We start from the raw sequence: 14,300 nt of genomic DNA, 5'->3' as shown, positions 1-14,300 counted from the left end.
AGGGGGCACCTGGATTTGAACCAGGGACCTCTCGATCTGCAGTCGAATGCTCTACCACTGAGCTATACCCCCTTATACCTTTTGGAGTAAATAACTGCAATCAATCGCTTCTTATACCCATCAACAAACTTCTTACACTTTTCAACAGAAATTTTGGACCACTCTTCTTTTGCAAACTGTATCTAATATTTGAGGGTGCCTTCTCCCAACAACAATTTTAAGATTGGGATTTAGATTATGACTCATTGCTGGCTACTTCAGAATTTTACATCCATTTCTGGGGGCTTCTTGAAGCTTGTTTGGGGTCATTGTCCTGATGGAAGACCTATGACCTAATCAAACAGAAGAAAAAGAGTTGTTGTATTTAAGGATCAACCAATGCGATTTTGTTCAATTAAAAAAAAATAATTTTATTGTTACAAAATTTATGCATACATAAAATCCACACAAGACAGTGAAAAAGTTAAAAACATTTAAAATATGAATAATCAACGAACACCCCAATACAAGGTTCCATGTCAGGAACCTGGCACCAAAATCCCGACTACAACTATACTATACTTATTTTCTGGCCCTTGAGGAAGCCACATTCTCTGTGGTGATACGTGTGGGGCAACACCCAATACTTACATCGATCCTGGGACCTTGCACTGCTTTAAATTTGGACCTCTAGCAGGCGGTAATATAACCTGGATATTCATCCTGGACGTTTTTGGATAGCCGCTGTTTTACCTTGCTTAATCAGTGACTGTGGTACATTGATTTCCTTTATATAAGGTGTCACAAACCACCGGGGGGGTCACTCAGAAATCCCCCGCGCTGGCTACCAGTACGTCACAATCGGGGGGTAACAAGTGGGGGTCACCCCTCCTTTATACCTCCCGACCGACAGACAGAGCACGTGACGCGCTCTCTAGCGCCCCTCTTATAGTCAGGCCAATTATGGAATTGCCCGACAATAAGCAAGGAGGCCGCTATACTACTTATGCCGATTATTGAAGGGTCCCCGGTGAGAGTAGGGTATATATTCCCCCGACCTCCGCGGGCGGAATATATAAAATCTCCCCGAATCTCACTGGCCTCCCCACAATAATCCTTGGCACAATTCGCTGCCACCAACCGATTTACGGTAACTATTAGCCGAACACACAGACGTGGGATTCAAGATCGAGATAACAGAACAGCCCAAGATTAATTATATAATTTAATCAGCCTAAAGCACACTAGAAACTACAATATATACAATAGAGAATCTACAGAATATACATATGTCAGAGTACAGTTACAGATAAAGCATGGTTTTCAAACAGGTATGCAATTCAATCAGTTACCTTGTGCGTCTGGCCACAGGGGGGCGCTGTAGACCAGGTTTCCAGGAACTCCCACAGATGTTTCCTACACGTGCCCCCAGCGAAAGAACCCTGGAAAATGGCCGAAGTAGGGTTATCAACCTGGGCAGATCCAGGTCCCCTCCTACCTTCGTGACCTCACAGGGAGCACTGCTCCACCCCTGGCTTGAGTTATGGACAATATCCCAACATGGAATATGGCCATAACTTGGCCTGGGAGCGTCGTAGGCGGACGCCAATGCTCTCATTGTGACAGTTATGAATTTAGCTACAGAACGAGGGGACTCATGACCTGTCTGCCAGTTCCCCATTGGCTGATATCACGCCTGGGGCATTTCCCAATGTCCTGCTCCCATAAAAAGGGTGTGCCGGCATCGTCCGCATGCAGAGACACCATTTTTATGGTTGCCATATTTATCGGAAATATGGCTTGCGAGATATGAACCATTTTTTACTGGAGTCGTTCTGTCTGGCTATTTCCATAGCCTTGCTAACTAGCTAGCAGCTCCTACTACAGGGTGACGGCAGGGAGTCATCCTGTGTCCATTGTCCTAAAGCCACCTAATTTCCATATCACAGGACATGGCCATGGGATTTGTTGCTAAACCAGTTGTGTGAAGGAAAGGGGGGGTGACACTAGGAGAGGGCTTCCTGACATACTTGAATATCATGATTTATCGTCATATCTCCGGATTTACCTCACACCTCCCCCCTTTTGAGGGCGCTAGGGGGCAGCACACTCCGGTGTTCCCCCGTGCGCCCGTCCGCGACCTCTCCTTGTCGGGACAGCCCGTCTGCGTTACCGTGGTCACGGCCCCTTTTGTGGCGAATGGTGAAGTTGTATTGCTGGAGCGCAAGGCTCCATCGCAACAATCGCCCATTCGTCCCAGAGACGGTGTGCAACCAGCTGAGGGGATTGTGGTCCGTCTCCACGATGAAGTGGCGCCCGTATAGATAGGGTTGCAGACGCTGCAGGGCCCACACTATGGCCAGGCACTCCTTCTCCATCGTGGAATAGGCAACTTCCCTTGGTAACAGCTTCCTGCTCAGGTACAAGACCGGGTGCTCTTGGCTCGCAGAGTCCACCTGGCTGAGCACCGCACCGAGGCCGAAGTCACTGGCGTCGGTCTGTACTACAAACGGCCGCGTGAAGTCGGCTGCCTGTAGCACGGGCGGGCTGGACAGGGCGTCCTTTAGGGCCCGGAAGGCTGTCTCGCAGTCCATTGTCCAATCGACTGCAGAGGGCAGCTTCTTCTTGGTGAGGTCCGTCAAGGGCTTTGCCAGGCTACTATAGCGTGGAACAAACCTCCTATAGTACCCGGCGGTCCCTAAGAAGGACATCACCTGCTTCTTGGTCCTGGGGGTGGGCCAGGATGCGATGGCTTCCACCTTCTCAGGCTCGGGCTTCAGTGTTCTCCCACCTACCCGGTGACCGAGGTACTGGACCTCGCTCATGGCCAGCTGACACTTTCCCGGCTTGATGGTCAAACCTGCCCGGTGGATCCGCCTGAGCACCTGTGCTAGATGCTCTAGGTGGTCCTCCCAGGTGGGACTGAAGACGGCAATGTCATCCAGGTACGCGGCCGCATACCCTTCAAGTCCCTTGAGCAGGGTGTTGACCATCCGCTGGAAAGTGGCAGGGGCATTCCTCATCCCGAATGGCATCACCGTGGACTCGTACAGTCCAAATGGGGTAATAAAGGCAGAGCGTTCCCTGGCCTTGCGAGTCAGGGGGATCTGCCAATATCCCCGGCTCAGGTCCATGATGGTCAGGTACTGAGCCCCGGCCAACTGATCGAGCAGGTCATCGATGCGTGGCATTGGGTACGCATCGGCGACCGTGACAGCATTGAGCCCCCTGTAGTCCACGCAGAACCGAGTGGTTCGGTCCTTCTTAGGGACGAGGACTACAGGCGAGGCCCAAGCGCTGTTGGATGCCTGGATCACCCCCAGCTCCAGCATCTCGTCAATCTCCTGGCGCATGTGTTGCTGCACCTCCAGGGAGACCCGATATGCTGAACGCCGGATCGGGGGATGATCCCCAGTGTCCACGTGATGGACAGCCAAGTCAGTCCTTCCGGGCTGGTTGGTAAACAACCCCCGGAAGGGGAGGAGGGTGGCCCACAGCTGGGACCGTTGGTCCTCCACGAGCTGGTGGCCAACCTCCACATCCTCAATGGATCCGCCTGCCCTAACCTGGGCTAGCATATCCAAGAGGGTTTCCGCTTCTCCCTCCTCGGGCAGGTTGCACACGGGGAGCGCACATGCCTCCCGCTCATGATGTGCCTTCATCATGTTCACATGGAAGGGCTTTCGCCTTCCACGGGCGGGGTCCAGGGTGACCAGGTACGTTACAGGGTTGAGCTGCTGGTACACGAGGTATGGGCCTTCCCAGGCTGCCTGAAGCTTGTCCTGTGGTACGGGGACCAGTACCCACACCTTTTGACCCACTTGGTAGGTCCTCTCACAAGCGTTCTGGTCGTACCAACGCTTCTGATCGGCCTGGGCTTGAGCCATATTGTCGTGTACCAGTTGCGTCAAGGCCTGCATTTTGTCCCGGAAGCGCATGACATACTCGATAACCGACACTCCAGGGGTGGCCAAATCCCCTTCCCAAGCCTCTTTCACCAGAGCCAGGGGGCCCCGCACACGTCGCCCGTACAGGAGCTCAAACGGTGAGAATCCTGTTGAGGCCTGTGGAACCTCCCGGTAAGCAAATAACAGGTGTGGGAGATACCGCTCCCAGTCACGCCCATGGGAGTCGACCAACATCTTAAGCATCTGCTTTAAGGTGCCATTGAACCGCTCGCACAGGCCATTAGTCTGTGGATGGTACGGGCTGGCCACCAGATGTCGCACCTGGACTTGCTTACAGAGGGCCTCCATCAGCTGGGACATGAATTGGGTCCCCCGGTCAGTGAGCATTTCCTGGGGAAAACCCACTCGGGAGAAAATCTCCAGCAATGCGGTGGCCACCTTGTCAGCCCGAATGGACGACAAGGCCACTGCTTCTGGGTACCGGGTGGCATAGTCCACTACCGTCAGTATGAAGCGTTTCCCGGAGCTGCTGGGGATGGCCAGCGGGCCGACCAGATCCACAGCCACCCTCCTGAAAGGCTCATCGATGATTGGCAGAGATACTAGTGGGGCTTTGGGGTGTGGCCCCGCCTTCCCCACTCTCTGACAGGTTTCACACGAACGGCAGTAGGCAGCCACATCGGCCCCCATTTTTGGCCAGTAGAAATGCTGGTTTAACCTGGCCTTGGTCTTAGCGATCCCTAGGTGTCCGGCCATCGGAATCTCATGTGCGATCCGCAACAACTCCGTCCGGAACGGATAGGGTACCACTAACTGTCGGTCCCTGGGCCACGCCTCCGGTGAACCCTGCTGGACCGTGGCCCGGTACAGCCGTCCTTGGTCCCAGACCACTCGCTCCGGGTCCGAGTCCGAGGGAGGCTGTGCCGCCTGCTCCTTAAGAGCTTTCAGGCTGTCGTCAGCTTCTAACGCTGCCTGAAACCCCTGACTAGATGTGGCCAGAATCGACGAGACTGTCACATCTTCAGTCAGTACCCCGGGACCTGTGTCCTGGCCTCCACCTGACTCGGCTGCCACTTGGTCAGAAGGGGAAGAGCTATCGGACCTCCGGGAGGCCCCTTGGCTTCCAGCACTCCCACTGCGGGTGACAGCGGCCACAGCCGCTGCGACCGTGGGTCGTGCCTGCTCCTCCTCCGTTCCTGACCAAGTCGCCGGTTCAGGCAGACCTACCTGGCTTCCTGACACCCCGGTTGTGGGGGAACCATGCACCGAGATCTTACCTGGGAGCACTTCCGCTCCTGGACCGGCCCCAATCTCACCTGCCTGTTCCCCTCCTGCAGCAACAGAACCCCGCTGTGAAATCTCTGGGGACCCCACATTTGCTGTGGCAGCCCCCACCCCACACACTGGTCCTCCCCCTGCAGCACCCTGCTCTCTGCTTATCCCTGCAGAGGGCAACAGATCCCAGCTCACAGGCTGGTTACTTGTAGAGGCATTGTCACACCTTTCTCTGACCCCCTCCCCTGTCACAGCTGCAGCTGAGTGTGTGTCTATGGTGTCTATGCAAGCAGAAATATCAGAGTTCACTCCCTCCTCCCTTACATCATTCATAGATAACACATTAACATTGTCCGGAGGCACGTCAGTACGGGCTGAAGGTTCAGCCCTTGGTTGGGGCCCAAACTGGGAGGTTATCTGCCCCAAATCTGTCCCAAGTAGCACGTTTGCAGGGATCCGATCAGTTACCCCCACCTCCCTCACCCCTCGCCCTGCGCCCCAGTCCACATAAATGTCAGCAACAGGCAGCGCCGGGTCAGTGCCTCCAATCCCGGAGACAGCGAGGGTTTTTCCAGGGATCAAGTCTTGGGGGGACACCATCTCAGGCCGCACCAGAGTCACCTCCGAGGCGCTGTCTCGCAGTCCTATGGTCACAGACCGGCCGACGGTGACAGGTTGGAAGCTGTCCAGGGACCTACCACCACCCCCACCCACACAATACACCTTGGGCGGCCCTTGGGACGGGGACGGAGCCGGGGCCCTGGGACGCTGAGGGCACATGGCCTTGAAGTGTCCAGGTAGGTTGCACTGGTGGCACCGTCTTGGTTCTGCCACGGGCCTGGAGAGGGGAGTTGAGGGGGACACCCCCTGCAGTCTAGGGGCAGGTGGGGCAGTCGCAGAATTCATCTTACCCCCTCTCCAGGTGCTGCTGGTGGCCGCTCTCCTGGCCTCAGGGGCCCGGTTGTTGGTGTAGTCATCGGCAAGGGCAGCTGTAGCCGTGGACCCCTTTGGCTTCTGGTCTCGGATGAACTGGCGGAGATCCTCAGGGCAGTTCCACAAGAGTTGCTCCGTGATGAACAAGTCCAGGATCTCCGGTCCGGTGGAAAGCTGCAGGCCTTGGGTCCAGTGGTCGGCAGCTCGGGCAAGTGCCCGCCGGTGGTCAGCCCAGGAGTCCTTTGGTCCCTTCTGTAGGCTCCGGAACTTCTTGCGGTAGGACTCTGGAGTGAGGTTGTACTGTTGGATCAGGGCCCGCTTGATGGTGTCGTAGCCCTGATCTGCCTCAGCAGGCAAGTCCCCAAGGATATCCAGGGCCTTACCCCTTAAACGGGGGGTCAGGTATTTGGCCCACTGGTCCTTGTCCAGATGGTGCTGCAAGCAAGTCCGTTCAAAAGCAGTCAAGAAAGAGTCCAAGTCTCCATCCTTCTCCAGCACTGGGAAGTCCTCAACACGGACCTTTGGAAGTTTGGTGTCTCGAAGGTCACATGTGGCTGATGAGGGCCGGAGCTGAGCTAGCTGCAGCTGGTAGTCACGGTCTGCCTGTCGCTCTCGCTCTTCACGCGCTGCCTGCCGCTCTCGCTCCGCAGCCTCACGCTCTGCGTGCCGCTCTGCCCTGCGCTCTGCCAGGAGTTCCTTGTAGCCCTTCTGGTCTCCAGCCTGGAGAAGGGCCATAGCCATTTGAAGAAGGCTATCCGAGCCTCCCAGGCTCGGTGGAATGGCACGTGGTGATCTGCGGCACGCTGCAGAGCTAGGCGATTCACTGTCCCTTTCAGAGCGGAGGGCTGGCATCTGGCTCGTTGAGGAACCTTGGGTGAGCTCCTCCTCATCTTGTCCAGCAGTGCCAGGTTGCGCAATGTCCTCGGCAGAACGGTTTTCTGGCGTCGAGCTCCTGGAGGACTCGTGGGCAACCTCCTCATTGCTGTCCACAGCACCGTCCTCCCTCTCTTCGGCTCCTGCCTTAGCATTGGCCAGTTGCATAGCTCTGCTCCTGGTGCCATCAGCCATTCTTGCAGACTTTTGGTCACTGACACAGAACTGACACCTGATGCACCCACACACCTTACAGTATCTGCACTCTGACACTCTAGTGTTGAGCTAGTCTGAAGACCCCAGCAGCCACAGCTGCTGCAGGCAGTCTTTAGTGTCTGGGAGTATGGGTCTCACACTCACACACACTATTATCTCGATCCCACCGCTATGCCACCAATATGTCACAAACCACCGGGGGGGTCACTCAGAAATCCCCCGCGCTGGCTACCAGTACGTCACAATCGGGGGGTAACAAGTGGGGGTCACCCCTCCTTTATACCTCCCGACCGACAGACAGAGCACGTGACGCGCTCTCTAGCGCCCCTCTTATAGTCAGGCCAATTATGGAATTGCCCGACAATAAGCAAGGAGGCCGCTATACTACTTATGCCGATTATTGAAGGGTCCCCGGTGAGAGTAGGGTATATATTCCCCCGACCTCCGCGGGCGGAATATATAAAATCTCCCCGAATCTCACTGGCCTCCCCACAATAATCCTTGGCACAATTCGCTGCCACCAACCGATTTACGGTAACTATTAGCCGAACACACAGACGTGGGATTCAAGATCGAGATAACAGAACAGCCCAAGATTAATTATATAATTTAATCAGCCTAAAGCACACTAGAAACTACAATATATACAATAGAGAATCTACAGAATATACATATGTCAGAGTACAGTTACAGATAAAGCATGGTTTTCAAACAGGTATGCAATTCAATCAGTTACCTTGTGCGTCTGGCCACAGGGGGGCGCTGTAGACCAGGTTTCCAGGAACTCCCACAGATGTTTCCTACACGTGCCCCCAGCGAAAGAACCCTGGAAAATGGCCGAAGTAGGGTTATCAACCTGGGCAGATCCAGGTCCCCTCCTACCTTCGTGACCTCACAGGGAGCACTGCTCCACCCCTGGCTTGAGTTATGGACAATATCCCAACATGGAATATGGCCATAACTTGGCCTGGGAGCGTCGTAGGCGGACGCCAATGCTCTCATTGTGACAGTTATGAATTTAGCTACAGAACGAGGGGACTCATGACCTGTCTGCCAGTTCCCCATTGGCTGATATCACGCCTGGGGCATTTCCCAATGTCCTGCTCCCATAAAAAGGGTGTGCCGGCATCGTCCGCATGCAGAGACACCATTTTTATGGTTGCCATATTTATCGGAAATATGGCTTGCGAGATATGAACCATTTTTTACTGGAGTCGTTCTGTCTGGCTATTTCCATAGCCTTGCTAACTAGCTAGCAGCTCCTACTACAGGGTGACGGCAGGGAGTCATCCTGTGTCCATTGTCCTAAAGCCACCTAATTTCCATATCACAGGACATGGCCATGGGATTTGTTGCTAAACCAGTTGTGTGAAGGAAAGGGGGGGTGACACCAGGAGAGGGCTTCCTGACATACTTGAATATCATGATTTATCGTCATATCTCCGGATTTACCTCACATAAGGTTTTATCATTTATCCTGCTGGTGGTCTATAATCATTACATTGTATTCAACAATGGTGGTGTCAGATAGAATGCTATACTTTTAAGTACAATATGATATATGGTTTGTGTGGCGCCCCTGACCTGGTCAGGTGCCACTGAGTATTGCACCCACGCTGGGTGAGTGCAAACAGGTAATCCTGATGGCTGGAATAGGGTGTGGACACACGGACACATAGTGACCAGGTCTCACACACATCTTAGAGGGGACCCCTGGGCAGACCCAGGAAGGGGCGTGGCCTCCACATCTCAGCTAGTGGTGGGTGGAGAAGCTGGTTGCTAGGTTGCAGTGGCAGGCACAGAGGGGAGGCAGTAGTGAACCAGTCTGAAGTGAGGATGCGCAGTGTACAGTCGCAGAAGGAGGACGTGCGCGGTGTCACTAGTCAGACACTGCATCGTGTCTGTTTGCGGTGGAGTTCGGTTGCCACACAGTCAGACTGAAAGACACCTCAGGAAGAAGCGGGGTGATTGAGTATTTCTAAGTGTATTGTATATTTAACTGTTTCTTAATTACAGAGAAGAGCATTACTATTGTCATTGTTTTGGACTTATGTTAAAGCTGGATTGCATTGGCCTTGTGTAATGGCTGGATCTGATGCCTTGTGGCATCAGGTTTTGTTCTCACGTCATTCTAGTAAAATCCCTGATTGCTGAAAGTGGACCGGTGGAACAGGACGATACTCAACCCTCCTGAGGTCATAAAGAGTCTATTCAACGTTCAAGTAAACATTTGCCCAGGAAGTGGACAGATGCCAGCCTGACTCAGCAGGCCTGGAGCAAAGTCATGGGCCAAGGCGTCTGGGAGAACACCATGATGCAAGAATTCAGAAAGATCTGCTGGCTAGGAAAGCCACAAAAAGGGTCTGATCCTTCTATAGAAAACTAATTGTGAGTTGTTTTAGCTACCGATAGAGGTATGGGTTTGTAACTGTGTACAGTAAGGAGAGAATCGAGTTTCATTTAGTGTGGTGACCCAAGAGGATTGGTGTGCATTTGTAAGCCACCTCAAAACCTGTAGGCTGGATGAATGCTGAGGTTTCAGCGGCCATGAGATCTGCAGCACTGTCGGGGCTGATGGCACCTGTGTTCTAAGGAATCCAATTCTATAAGGGCTTATCCGTACATTTCATCATTGGCCAAGAAAACACACACACACACACACACACACACAATCACCCCTGATGGGGACCTTGTGCCACACACACACACACACCTTTCACATCATTCCTCCCTGTAACCTCCAGTGGGCGCTCCAGGCAGCTGTGCTGCATGCCATCTTCCCCTGCGTCCGGCCGACATTTCACACATCCGATCGCTTACACTACACTCACACATCCGATCGCTTACACTTACACATCCGATCGCTTACACTCACACATCCGATCGCTTACACTCACACATCCGATCGCTTACACTCACACATCCGATCGCATACACTCACACATCCGATCGCATACACTCACACATCCGATCGCACACACACACACACACTCACGATATCGCACATACCTGTACAATCGCGCGCACACACTCACAATATCCGGAGATATCACATGCTTCCCATGTGATCCTCTCGCAGGTCCTGGAAGCTCACTGCACAGCATCGCAAGCGCCGACACACACTCACAATCACCCCTGATGGGGACCTTGCGACACTGACACACACACACACACACACACAGCAGCGGCGGGCAGAGCTGGGGGAGCTGCGGCAGCGGGCAGAGCGGGGACTTGGGAGAACGGAGGGAGGGGGTTGTCATTGGAGACGGTAACGGCGGGGGGAGGGGCGGCGTCAGTAGCTGGGGCAGAGCAGGGGCTGGGGAGAACGGAGGGATGGGATGTCAACGGAGACAGTAACGAGGGGAGGGGAGGGGAGGCGGCCCGTACTCACACATCCCGGCGGGTGGCAGGGGTAAAGTGGAGCAAACAGCACACGCTGTGAGCTCCACAATAATGGCACTGAACTCCTCCCTCTGTTGTGTTCTCGACAGCCCAGGGGGCGCGTCCAGGTCACAGCAGACGCCCACTGTAACGTACTTCATGGAGTCGGATCCTGACTATCAGAGTCTATGCACAGGGGCTGCCGTAAAGGAAGGAGTTACTGTTGTTACACACACGGCAAATCCAGCATGGCAGCCCCCAGTGCCTCCAGTAAAATAAGAATTACATAAAAACTAAATAAGCTGCGATTTTCATTTTGTATTAGAAATACTTGATTTCATAATCACTATTTTTAATACAAAAATAAAAAACCGCGATAGCTTCCCTTTAAATAAGTATTTCCAATGGGCAGTACTCATACTGTCGAATATATAAGACATTTTTTCACTATGCAGTGCAAAAGCAACAGAAAATACAAGTATTGGGTTTAGATAAGTTTTCCAAATTGGATTATTGGAGCTTTCCTAGGTAGATTGTTGTTTTGAATCTATTCAGTACCAGACAACTACGATATACATTTGTTTTAGTACAATTTACTCTGGAGCTAATTGGACTGCCTTTGGAGACTGGGATTGTAGCTGTGTTGGAGACACTATTTTGGCCAATTAGAGGCTAAGAGCAGAGTCACACTAGCGTATGGCATCCGATGTGAGAGCATCAGTTGTGATATGCTTATGACCCTCGGCTCCTGCTCTGCTGCAAGTGTGAGCCGAGTGTCATGCAACTGTGATCCGATTGAGCGATTGGATCACAGCTGCGGAGCAGAGGGAGGGATTACTCACTCCATCTCCTCCATTGTCAGCCTGTTCTTATATCGCACTGCACTTGGATGACATCTGAGTCCAGTCCGATGATTCACTCGCACCCATAGACTTGTATAGGTGCGAGTGATGAGAGACTCACAGACCAACGTAGCATGCTGCAATTTTTTTCCTCAGTCCGATTAGGCCTGATTAAAAACTTGCAGATGTTAGCTGCTGTATTGTCTTAAATGGGGCCGAATGCAATGCGAGATTTTCTTGCATTGCACTCGTGCGAGTCATACTCCAGTGTGACTCTGCCCTTATAGACACACTATGGATTCACTTCAATAGGAGAGGAGCTGCAATACTCAGAAACGTCCACTACACAGTGTATGGAGACAACCTATGGGGCTGCTCAGCAAACCTTACAAGAACCTGATCGCAGGGAGTGCTGCATGTCAGCCCGCAACTGATTTGATATTGACCAATCTTGAATAGAGCTCATTAATATATTAGAAGTGAACAACTACCTTTAGGCTATGTGCGCACTTTGCGTTGAGTTACTTGCAGTTCTAAGCGCATCCTCTGGCAGAAATTGTCTTTGTCAAATTTGGTTTTGACCACAAAAACGCTAAAAATACGCTTTTGTTTTTACCACGTTTTTACCGCATTTTACATGCTTTTTCCTTGCTAAAAGTCAGATATGTTTTGATTACAAATACACTAATACATAAAGTTTAAACATTCAAACACTTTGAAAAAAACGGGAAAAAAATGATAACAAATATCATGAGTAAAATCATACACAAAATAGCTAATTTTATTAAAATTATAACTGTTTTAATATTTATGCATAAAATAACGTTGAATTATGAATTTTCATTAATTTGATTGTCGGACTATGTGTGTGTGTAAAGGGACATATCATGCCCATATTATAAAGTAAAAAACGCATGCGTTTATTTTATCTAAAAAGCATGTTTTCTGCATCAAAAAGCATGTAAAACGCGGTGATTTTGATGCAGAATGCGTTTTGAAGGTTCTCATTGACTCTAATGTTAGCAAAATGCTGCCAAAATGGCAAAAACAATTGACATGCTGCTTCTTTAAACGCTGAGTGTTTGCCTAATTTTCTGCAACTTAAACGCAGTGTTTTAAACAGCATTGTGCGCACAAGAAAGCACTATTTCCCATAGACTGCTTGAAAATCAAAACGCATGCATTTTGGCATTAAAACGCTGCAGTTCTAAACGCTGCGGAAACGCATGAAAAAACGCACAGTGCGCACATAGCCTAAAGGAGCAATGAAAAGTCAGACTACCCTGACAGTCTATCTTCAGATGGAGAGATGGGAGATGTAAGGTTGTGCAGCCCTGAGGACATGAAGTCGTACATCCCTTGAAGTGAAGTCTCTGCTTGCTGATTTGAGCAGTCAATATGACCAGACGTTAGCAATTTGCATACTTGCAGTCACATGCCAACTAGCTTCTCAACTTTTAGGCCCTGGGCCTACGAGAAAATGTACCTGCGGAATTTTCTGCAGGTATTTCCGCAGGTTCACGCAGCAACTCCCCAGAATCCGCAGCTATCCGTTATTGCGGATTTCAGGCGGAATTGTTGCGGTAAACCTGCGGAAAACGTGCGGAAATCGAGCATTATCCCTGCGGATTTCCCCCCCTATATCTACAAAGAAAAAAGGCAGGAAATCAGTAGGAATAATTGACATGCCGTTCTTTGCAGCTGCGGAAAATGGATTATGCACAATCTACATAGATTGTGCAGGGGACGTAGGACACATGCATTTACGCTGCAGTTCTAAACGCAGCGTAAATGCATGAATTTACACAACGAGCGCACGAGCCCTTACTCTCAATAGAACTCCGAGAGGAGCAGAGGACAAACTAGTCAATGTGACCACAAAAATGGACGTCACATTTGTGGGTATATTATTACTGCTTGAATGGGTAGTGTTTTACACACTGTTGGGATTTGGAAAGCTACAGTGATTGTCAACAATGTACAAAGCCATTTTTGTTTCACATTTGTATGGCCATTGGAACCGCCATTGGTGGAGTTTAGGTCGAGCAGCTGTTCTGCACTCTCTGGTATTCCAGATTGTCCACGATAAGATATTGATAATGTCTCCTCTGGATAGTTCAGCACCCCAACATCTGCACCAATCCGCTGTCTCCTGATCCCGCTAAGGCCTCATTCACACATCAGTATTTTTGATTAGTGTTTCATCAGTATTTCTATGCCAAAACCAGTAGTGTCTCCAAAACACAGAACAGGTGTCAGTCTGTCAATTTATAGTTTTTCTCTGTAAGGCGACATGCACATGCTGAGTATTTGGTGAGTTTTTTACCTCAGTATTTGTAATCCAAAGCTAGGAGTGGGACATTCAGAGGAAAAGTATAAAGCTATGTGCCCACGTTGCGTTCTATTACGCAACGTGTAAGTCACTGCATGTGCGTCTGAGAACGCAGCCGAAAAGCTGCGTTCTGAGACGCATCGTAACTGCAGAATTCATGCGTTCTGGATGCTTGCTCTGCCATGGGAAAAGCATCCAGAACGCACATTTTTGTCAGTGCTGTCCCACTCGGCTCTGCTGCATCCCCATAGACTTGCAGCAGAGCCGAGTGGGACCGCACTGTCAAAAAGAGCATGGCTGGCTGCGAGACATAGCCATGCGATCAGAATGAACTCGGATGAACTTCACCCGACTTCATTGTGATCGCGCGGCTCTGTGCGTGTGCCACGGCTTGATTTGTGATCACAGGTGAAGGACTCACCAGTGACCGCAAATCTCCTGAGATACTGAAGTGAGCCGCATGATCACCGATGCCGTCACTCAGGTTACCTGCAGCCCGCTCGAGTCCTCCACCCGAGACCTGTGGCCACGGGTAACCTGAGTGACGTCTCCGCTGACAGC

General features: G+C 51.4%; 1 non-coding gene across 1 annotated transcript; it reads right to left on the bottom strand.

Annotated features, from left to right (window-relative positions):
* On the bottom strand, positions 1-72 carry TRNAC-GCA (transfer RNA cysteine (anticodon GCA)). The gene has a single exon. It is a non-coding gene; the product is annotated as a tRNA-Cys (tRNA).
* Positions 73-14,300: the final 14,228 nt, after the last annotated feature.

This window comes from Anomaloglossus baeobatrachus, chromosome 5 (assembly GCF_048569485.1).
Source record: "Anomaloglossus baeobatrachus isolate aAnoBae1 chromosome 5, aAnoBae1.hap1, whole genome shotgun sequence".
NCBI classification, from domain to species: Eukaryota; Metazoa; Chordata; class Amphibia; order Anura; family Aromobatidae; genus Anomaloglossus; species Anomaloglossus baeobatrachus.
This window is presented reverse-complemented; position numbering and strand designations above follow the sequence as displayed.